Raw genomic sequence first — 10,543 nt, 5'->3', positions numbered from 1 at the left:
ATGCTCATGTAGAGAAGAGAGAAGGATGAAGAACAGAGTAAGATTTTGGGTGTCCTTCTCTATCTCTTTCCCTTAGTCACTTGAGACAGGGTGTCTCACCGCGTTACCTAGTTTTTATGGTAACTTAACACAAGCTAGAATCACTTGGGAAAAGAGAGCATTAGTTGAGAAAATACTCCTACCAGATTTGCTAGTGGGCAATCCTGGGGTACATTTTACTGATCTATGTGGGAGGTGCCACCCCAGGGTAGATGGTCCCAGGGGAGTATAACAAAGCAGTCTGAGCAAGTCATGAAGATCAAGCCAGTAAGCAGCACTCCTTCATGGCTTCTGCATCAGTTCCTAGATCCAGGATGTTTAGGTGGAAGCTCTGCCTCAGTACCCACCCCTCCCTTTCTAAGCCCCGCCCCTCAGAAACCAAGGGGCTACAGGGTGTTTAAGATCCAGATCTGCCACGTGATTTCTCTCCTGCTTTTCCAAGAGTCACCCAGGAGTTGCTTTGCTCTGTTTATTAGAATCTGATCTTGGAGGCTGGAGAGATGGCTCAGTGGTTAAGAACACTGTCTGCTCTTCCAGGAGATTCTGGGTTCAATTCCCAGCACCCACATGGCAGCTCATAACTATCTCATGACTCCAGTTTCAGTGGGACTGCCACCCGCACGAAGACATACATACAGCCAAAACGCAAATGCACATGAAATAAAATTATTGTTTTTTTTTTTTTAAAAACTGGTCTTATTAATTCGGCTTATTGCATTGATGGAGAAACCCACAACTGGAGATTTTCAAAATACTTACCACAGGTTCCTGTGTTGAGTTCCTGCCCTGACTTCCCTGGATGTGGACTACGAGGTACGGAGCTCAGACAAACCGTTTCCTCTCCCAGTTGCCTTTTTCTTCTTAGTGCTTTATCACAGCAATAGAAACCCTAGCAAGACATTCACTGACCCTGCGCTCCAGTTATCCTCCGGGCTCTGCTCCAAACAGAGCTGTGTGGAACCATGGCCTGCTTTCTGTGTGGGTTCTCAGAATCTGAACTCAGGTCCCCAAGCTTGAATGGCAAACTTTCTTACCCATGGGGCCTCCTATCCAGTCCATGGCCTGAGATCTAAAAGCTACTTATGGCTGAGTAACTGTGACCGATGTGACCTTGTCCACGCCACAGCGTATTCCTCTAAAGCAGGCAGCAGTGCTGTTCTGTAGCTATGGAGAGGATGGTCCTTAAGTGATTCTCCACAGCAGGCTTCGAGAACCATCTCCTGCAGTACAGTGAGCACAGCAGAGCCCCTGCTGCTGCACAGAGGCGGCCTTCTAACAGAGGGAAGGGTGATGGTCAGAACAAGGGGGTGGTGGTGGTACACGTCTTTAATCTCAGCACTCGGGAGGCAGAGGCAGGTGGATCCAGGACAGGCCTCAAAGCTCCACAGAGAAACCTTGTCTTGAAAAACAAAACAAAAAGGAGAAGGAAGAGAGGAGGAGGAGGAGGAGGAGGAGGAGGAGGAGGAGGAGGAGGAGGAGGAGAAAGAAATAAGGGATTATAAGGATTGTTCTGGCGGAAGTTTCACCCCAGCCCCTGGCATCCATATACCCAGAGTCTGGAATAGTCTGGTAAAAGCTCTACCTCAATCCCCCTCCCCCTCCCTTCCTTTCCCAAACCTTACCTCATCTCCAAAAGCCCACCAAATGATGACCTCTCCCCCAGAGAAGCTCAAGACACTCCCACAAGGTACTTAAACTGCCCACCAGAAAAAGACGCATGGCTTTCTGGTCTCTATTTTCCGTTTCCTCTCTGGGAGGCTGGGAAAATCATCTGGGAACGCTGTATCCATTAAACCTGGGCTTTTTCTAATTCGGTTTGATTTGGTCTGATTTGGATTGCTGTGTCAGTGGGAAGGCTGTCCGGGTACAGAAACTTTTCAGGGATAACTGTGTATACGTGGCAGGTGGGATGATGTTTCACGAGTAGAGAGGAAACCAGAAAAAGGGAGCCCAGGAGAGACGGCTACTGGGATGGTATACATATGAACAAATAACATTTAAAAATAGACCAAATCATTTCAAACTAAGGGAGTAACCGTGCAAGGCCCTGGGGTTGGCTTGTTGTTAAGATCTTCAAGGATACCCATGAGACGAAGTAGGAGTAGCCTCAGGAAGAGGGAATGCAATTCCGGGAAGTGGATTATGTGTCTGTGGGCTGAGATAAGAACTTTGTATTTTACACACAGACATAAGGGCCAGAGAATTTGAAGCACTCTACGATTGGAGGCATCGGGGTACACAAGAGTCACTTGGTTGGGTCTCGATTAATTACTGTCCCTTCCGAAGGTTCTTGGTGAATCCATGGAGTATCAAAGGGACACTTTCTTGCCTAAGCACTGTCTTTGCTCCTAGCTCCAGAGTGAAGTCCAGGCCTCTCGAAATTTCACCTTTGGGTGCTAGTCACTTTCCTGAATGTCCTCACTGCTCTTCACCCTGTTCCTTTGACGGGGTAGTGTGTCCTCCCCAAATCACATGATTTTTCCTCCCCAACTCTGGGACCTTAGGCTGGGTCTGGCATCTCAGACACACCTCTCTGAACCCATGATGCCTAGACATGTGCAGGGTGCTTTTGGGATAAGCTGCTCCTGAGGGAACTGACCTTACCCCCAACTCTCAGCTCAGCCCAGTTGTAACAAATCCTTCAAAAGCAGCTTTCACCAGGAACCTCTGTAAACACAGAGGGGATTGGCAGGTGACTGTGGTGGTTTGACTAAAAATGGCCCCTTAGGCTCTTATATTTGCATGCTTAGTCATCAAGGAGTGGCACTACTTGAAAAGGATTAGGAGGTGTGGCCTTGTTGGAGGAAACATCATCGGGGTTTGAAGTTTTGAAGTTTTCAAAAGCCTAAGCCAGGCCCAGCGGCTCTCTTCCTGCTGTCAGCGAATCTGAATGTAGAACTCTTAGCTTCTTCTCCAGGACCATGTTTGCCTGCATGCTGCTATGCTCTCCACCATGAAGATAATGGACTAGACTTCTGAAACTGTAGGCCAGTCCCAATTAAATGTTTTAAGAGTTGCTGTGGGGCTGGAGAGATGGCTCAGTGGTTAAGAGCATTGCCTGTTCTTCCAAAGGTCCTGAGTTCAATTCCCGGCAACCACATGGTGGCTCACAACCATCTGTAATGAGATCTGTTGCCCTCTTCTGGCCTGCAGACATATACACAGACAGAATATTGTATACATAATAAATAAATAAATATTAAAAAAAAGAGTTGCTGTGGTCTCGGTGTCCCCTCACAGCATTAGAACACTGATGAAGAGAGAGAGTCTGAGGAATGGTGACCATACAGCCCAGCATTTTCTTGGCCATGTAGATCTGGGAGTATGAGGTTACCTCAAACTGGTTCCCTCTCTGAGAGTGGAATTCATAGCACCTACACTTGACTATCTAAAGCCCAGATAAAAATGGTGAGTGTAAATAAGCCCCAGTAATGAATATGGACTCTTGGGACTCAGCTTCTTCGGTGGTGGGGCAGGACTGCTGAGATGCTCTGAAAATGCAGAATCCATGCTATTTTATTCCAATGAAGGCCAGTGAGGACTGGCACAGGGTCGAAGTCCACCCTGTGGGTACTGCCCAGCCTGCTCTTCACCCTGTGGGTACTGCCAGCCTGCTCTTCACCCTGTGGGTACTGCCCAGCCTGCTCTGCACCCTGTGGGTACTGCCCAGCCTGCTCTGCACCCTGTGGGTACTGCCCAGCCTGCTCTTCACCCTGTGGGTACTGCCCAGCCTGCTCTGCACCCTGTGGGTACTGCCCAGCCTGCTCTGCACCCTGTGGGTACTGCCCAGCCTGCTCTGCACCCTGTGGGTACTGCCCAGCCTGCTCTGCACCCTGTGGGTACTGCCCAGCCTGCTCTGCACCCTGTGGGTACTGCCCAGCCTGCTCTTCACCCTGTGGGTACTGCCCAGCCTGCTCTGCACCCTGTGGGTACTGCCAGCCTGCTCTGCACCCTGTGGGTACTGCCCAGCCTGCTCTTCACCCTGTGGGTACTGCCCAGCCTGCTCTGCACCCTGTGGGTACTGCCCAGCCTGCTCTGCACCCTGTGGGTACTGCCCAGCCTGCTCTTCACCCTGTGGGTACTGCCCAGCCTGCTCTGCACCCTGTGGGTACTGCCCAGCCTGCTCTGCACCCTGTGGGTACTACCCAGCCTGCTCTGCACCCTGTGGGTACTGCCCAGCCTGCTCTGCACCCTGTGGGCACTGCCAGCCTGCTCTGCCCATGATCTTAGGCTGGAGGCAGCCTTTCCAGGTCATATGTCCCTAGCTGGACTGCAGCCAGGTCCCAGCGGCAGAGGTTGCCCTGAAGAAGCCTGGCTTCTTGCAGGACTCTTGGGCCAGCCTGGCCTGGCAATGAATCCCAGCTGGGTTTCAGCAAGGTCAAAAAGACCTTCCCAGAACCACTGCCTAGAACTCTGGGAGGAGCTTGGGACTCTGACAAACACTTTAAGCTCTTTGGTAGGTAATGATGGATATCTGTTTTAACCAATCAGTTCCCAAACTGTGCTCTGGTCCCTTCTTGGCCCCTCCCGCTAAGGGTAGCTGCCCTCCTTACCACTCAGATAAGGGTTTTCTGGTCCCAGAGTCTGTTGGTTCCTTGGAGCAGCTTTGCTACACTTTTATGGCAAGGATGAATACGAGTGTCCTTGTCTGGTACAGCGGGGACTGTTGAGTTTTTGGGAAAGCTGATTAAAGGAATAAGTCTGTAAACAATGTTGCTGCTATGCACTAAAATGCAAACCAGTTACAGCCCTATTGATTTATTTGGGACCAAATGGAGCTTGAAGTAAATTTTGTGTTTCAGTTTTCCCACCAGAAACATTATGTGAAGGACTGTAGCAACAGCTGAGCAGCTAAGAGCCCTGTCTGCTTTTGCTGAACCCTAGTTCAGCATCTGCATGCTGGCTTACAACGGTCTGTAACTCCAGTTCCAGAGGATCTGACATCCTCTTCTGGACTCCATGGGCATCACACACATGTGGTGTACACACACACGTGCAACATTTATATGCATAAAATAAAAATAAATCCTTTAAAAATTGTGACAACAGAAAACATCTTGTGAACAAACCACAGCCCCAGAGGGACACACAGAATGGACGCACCCTGGGCGTCTACCAGATGCCTCGGCCTGCTGAGACTTCCACACCTGGTTTGATCTTTCCACCCGACTTCAGGTAACTCACTTCACAAAAGCCCACTTCCTCAAGCAAACTTCAGGTCTTTTTCCATGGTATATGTTATAATTTTAGTACCATTTATTTCTTTACCATTTAACACATAAAATAGCTCCCAGTCATGTTAGGTTCTTACCACTTGAAACTTTGTTATTATATTCTGTAACTAGGTCATATGGTCATCCTGGTTTTAGTTATTCTAGAAACTGCTATCCTGTTTTCTCCAGCACTGTACCCTTTTTTTTTTGTTGTTGTTGTTTGGTTTTTGAGACAGGGTTTCTCTGTGGCTTTGGAGCCTGTCCTGGAACTAGCTCTGTAGACCAGGCTGGCCTTGAACTCACAGAGATCTGCCTGCCTCTGCCTCCCAAGTGCTGAGATCAAAGGTGTGTGGCACCAACACCCCACTGTACCATTTTTAGGTTTTACAGTCTGTGCACAAGGACATTAGTTTCTGTTTTCTCATTTTTTACTTTGTGTGTACAGGGTCTCACACCCAGGGCCTGAAACACACTGGCGAGAGTTTTCCTATTGCCCTGTACTCCAAGCCCTTTTTTGGTTTCTTTAAAAAATTTTATTGTATGTGCATGAGTGTTTTGTCTGATGTATGCGTATGTATATTCTGCAATCCTGGTGCTTGTGGATACCAGAGGAGGGCATTGATTTCCCAGAGCTGGAGTTACTGATGGCTGTGAGCTGTTGTGGGAGTGCAGGGAACTGAATACAGGTCCTCTGCAAGAGCAACAAATACTCTTATCCTCTGAGCCTATTGTCCCATACCCCTGAGACTGTACCTTAAAAAAATTTAAAGCTAAATTTGGTTCTTGATATTGTTTTTTTTCTTGTTTTGTTTTTCGAGAAGGGGTTTCTCTGTGTAACCAGGCTGGACTCATAGGTCCACTTACCTCTACTGCCTGAGTACTGGGATTAAAGGCATGGGCCACCACACTCACCTGATTCTTGTTATTGTTATATAATCTAATTCTTGGTGGAATTTTTCATATTTGTTCTACTTTCTTCCGCTTCCACTTGTATTTTTCCTTAATAATCATGTCTGAACTAAAGACCTTGTTTTTTCCTCTCCATTTCTGAAATGAAATCACCTCAAGGTCTGTTTCTTTGTTTGACTTTCCCTCTTGATTGTTAGACAATCTTATATTTTGAAATACTTAGTAACTTTAATGAAGTTACAGATAATGTGTTCTAGGCGTTATCTTCTTTTAGAAGGAATTCACTTTACTCATTGCCAGACACGGTGAGGACTGATTTCCAGTAACCATTGGAGCAGAGATGGGTAGAGCCTGGGTTGTGAGTTTGGCTTCACACCTGCTTCTAGTAGGAACCCTCCAGGTTTCTAGATAAGAGCCTATGTCTTACTAGGGCTTTCTTCCCCGGAGAGTCCCAAGTGGGGATTCTGGTCAACTCAGGGCAATTCCTGGCAACCACACAGATGCACCTGTTCCCTCCCAGCTGAGAGGTCTTCTCTTTGCACGTGCTTTGTGCATTCTTGCTGCACTGTGCATGTTTACATGGCTACAGCATTTTACAGCATTTTGAGTGGAAATTGGGCTCAAGTCAGTTTATTCTCCCTATTTGTGAAGGCGCTGAAGGGATTTAAGTGGGTAATAACTTCAGAAAGATTTCTCAGCCGTGTAAGGATAGACTGGAGGCTGCTGTGGTGACAATCACATGACATGAGAGAAGGGCCAGTTCAGAGACATATTCAAAAGACAGAACTTAATTCCCCCGAAGTCCTGGTGACAGTTGGGATCAAGGAGTGGGTTTGGCCCTGATGTTAGAGTTATCTCAGGACCAGGAAGTTGCTGGATGAGAGTGAACAGCTAGCCAGAGTGGATTGAGAGAGAATAGGTGCCCAAGAGCCTTGAGGTTAGACGTGGCGGTGGCAAGGGTGGAGATGTGGCTGATGAAGCAGATTCAGAGGGTAGATGCCTTCAAGGAGAAGAGATGGGGGTTGAGAAGTTGGAGTTGGGGAAGGTTCTGTGCATTTGGGCCATTCAGCAAGGTCTCCAATGTGCTGTGAAGCCTGCAGCACCTGTGGAGTGACTGGGTGCCTGAACAGGCACCAGGGACCTGGGAAAATAGCATCTTCTCCAGTAGAGAAGGAGCCAATTTGGGAGCCCGCGAGGCTGATGCCTTATTTCCACCAAGTCTCTTTACTTCTAATCTCCTCCTGTCCCTGAGTGCAAGTCCTCCTCGCCCACATCACTACTTGGTCCTCACCAGTTTTCCTGCCTCTGCTCAAACCATTTCAGAGCCATTGCTGCTTGCACAATATACTTCAGACGTTTGGGCTTCCGGGCTACAGTAGGTTACCTCAACTTTGACTCCTTTGCTCAATCCGTTCCTCTCCCACGCATCCTCTCCTTCCTCCACGTGCTTTCTACACACGTGACTCTGTGCAACTCACCATGGCCTTTGGTTTTACTCCCCTCACTCCTGAGACACCACCCACTGATGCTGATGGTCGGTCACTTGTCCCTAGGCAGGCTAATGCTGTGTTAACTTACTCGTTCAATCCATGGTTGACACTGTGGTGTACCAGGTTCTATACTACATGCTGTGTTATATGTAAAATTCAGACCACAGTTTCCTGCTCTGAAGGTGCTTCCAACCTAGAGATGCAGAGCAGTAGCCCTGGTGGGCCAGAGGCAGTGCATGGGGGACCTGAGCTGGCCTCAAGGAGCTGGAGTCTTGAGCTAAGCCCTCACTGTGTTTTGCAACTGGTACCAATGATAATGTTGCTCTGAGGGTCAGGCATAGGATGAAGAGATGAATATTTTCCCCCCACAAATGCTGGTGTTGTTTAATCTTAAAAACAAGAAGATTTAATTATTACTTATGAAATTAAGTATTTTTGGTTGAAAGTTAATTACTTCCTTTGGCCCTAATACAGTTAGCCCTGTCATGCTTTCCCATATATCCCCCTTGGGCACATCTATGGGCTGATCAAGTTGGATTACTCTCTATGGAGGCATGGGCAATTCTTGGAGACACAGAGAAGAGCACGGCTTGGTCCTTCTTATACCTTTTTTTTTTCCCCTGTGTTTAAATAAGAGGGGTCTTGGTTTTTCCTGATCCATTATGGTGACAGAGTGGCTTGGTCTGCTGCCAGTGTTTTGTGAAATTGTTTAAACAGAACATCAAGGCCTCTATCTATGAGGGCCAGACCAGCTCCTAGTCTCTATCTGGGAGTGCCAGCACAGCTCCTAGCGGCACTGAAACCTTGCAGATAGGACAGGCCAGATCCCAGGTGTTGGAATATGCTTCTTTCACTTGACCATCACCATGGTGATCTCACAGTTATGATCCCACTTAACTACATGTACCAACTTGAGAGCTTTCTGAAAAATATTTCATGTGCTATGTGTTTATGTGTAGGCATGTCCATGCCATGTTGTGTGTATGTAGGTCAAGGGACAAACCTGGGTGTCAGTCTTTATCTTCCCCTTTGAGACAGGGTCTCTTCGTTAGCTGCTCCGCACTCCAGGCTAGCTGGCCTGCAAGCTTCTACAGATTCTCTTGTCTCTGTTTCCTATCTCAGTGTAGGGGCACTAGAAATACAGATGCATGCTACCATGCCCAACTTTACTCGGGTCCTGGGGTATGTACCATGCACAGCAAGCCTTTTCCCCACTGAGCCATCTTTACAGCCCAATATGAACACTTCTGCTTACTCAAGTGCGTAGGTCAGCATCAGGATCTCGGTTCTGTTTTACTTTCATTTCCCTGTGGGTAGAAACCTCTGCTCTTCTGGCTCTTACACTCAGCCCCATACGTTTGAGGCACTATTTGCTCATAGTTTCTAAGGTATCTCAACAGCTCCCTTGCGCTTTCTACAAACACAGTAGCTCTTGCTGAGCCCCTCCCCTCTCTCTCTGTGGGGCGGGGTTTGAGACAAAGAGTCTGGAACTTGTTTGTAGACCTGGCCTCATGATCACACCTCACAAGAGCTGAGATTAAAGGCATTTGCCATCACTGCCCAGTGAGTACCCCTCAACTATAGGACACTTTCAAGGCCCTGCGTTTGGCCTTTACCCCCAGGCCCTAGCTGTTCCCAGAAAGCCCCTTCCCCAACTAAGTTTTCCTGGGATTTTGAGGCAACACTGCCCTTACTCACTTTGCTTTGTGATGATCCCTGGGCTACTCTCATCTTGCTGGATGTTTTAACAATGTGAATGGTCTCTTTCTCTGGATCTGTGAGCTGGTATCAGGGGTGGGGCTTTGTTATTGCGGTGCTGGGGATCCCAGCCCTTGCACATGCTAAGCAAGTTCTTACTGGGCAAGTTCTCAGCTGTTAACCCCAGGGCTTTTGCTGGTTCCCTCTAGTCAACATGTATACAGGACTTGCCACGGTGCTCTAGATGAGGAACTGGATCTGCTCGAAGGAATGGCAGAAGTGGTTTTGTCACTTTGGCGTGTACCAAATGACTAAGGTTAACAGTTAAAGGAAGGCAGACTTCAGGACAAGTTCTTAGCAGCAACGACTCCACCCCCAGCAGAAGGGCTATAAAAACTGACCATCGAGGAGAAAGTTCAGTTTGTCTGAGGTCAGGGCTAGCAGTAAGAGTAGCAAGGCAGCTGGGACAGCCAGTGGCAGTTGGCAGAGCCTGGATGCCAGGGTGAGGAATACTGGCTTCACCCTGAAGGAACCAGGTAGAGGGGTAGGTGGGCTGTGGGATCTGTGGCTCACATCTAGCAGTCTGATTTGTAGACATAAGGTCTAGATGAAGCTGAGGAGGCTGGGTGGGGGAAGAATAAGACAGAAGAGAGGATAGCCACTTCTGGCCTGAGGAGATAATACAGAAGCCTCATGTTTTGGGGAGGGTGCTTGTGGCTTGGCATAGGCCACAGCCGAGGTACCTGTGGGCCCTGGGTGGCATGTGGAGTACCAGTCCCCACATACACGAGGAATAATGCCAGTTAACTAAGCACATCCATACACTGCAAGGAAGCACTGGCCCAGGAAGGCTCTCATGCCGATCAGGATGATACTTAGAAGGATCAAGGCCGCCCTGACCTTGGGGTTTCAGGAGGCCAGGGGCTTGGACTGAGTTGACAGCTAGGTGTCAGGGAGCCTTCTGTGGGGAGAGAGGGCTCATTCTGCTTGTGTATATCCAGATTCCAGGGACTCGGATCGATGGATGGATGAGAGTTCCAAAGATGAAGTGGCAAGAAGAGCAAGGGAGGGAAGAACAGGCAGGCCTGAGGAACCGGCACCAAAAGGCAGTGCCATGGTACTAGAGGCCAAGGAGTGACCTACGCTGCTGGCGCCGGGACAGAGACATAGGTGCTCACAGAGTCACTGCTGCAG

This window comes from Microtus pennsylvanicus, chromosome 2 (genome assembly GCF_037038515.1).
Source record: "Microtus pennsylvanicus isolate mMicPen1 chromosome 2, mMicPen1.hap1, whole genome shotgun sequence".
NCBI lineage: Eukaryota > Metazoa > Chordata > Mammalia > Rodentia > Cricetidae > Microtus > Microtus pennsylvanicus.
This window is presented reverse-complemented; position numbering follows the sequence as displayed.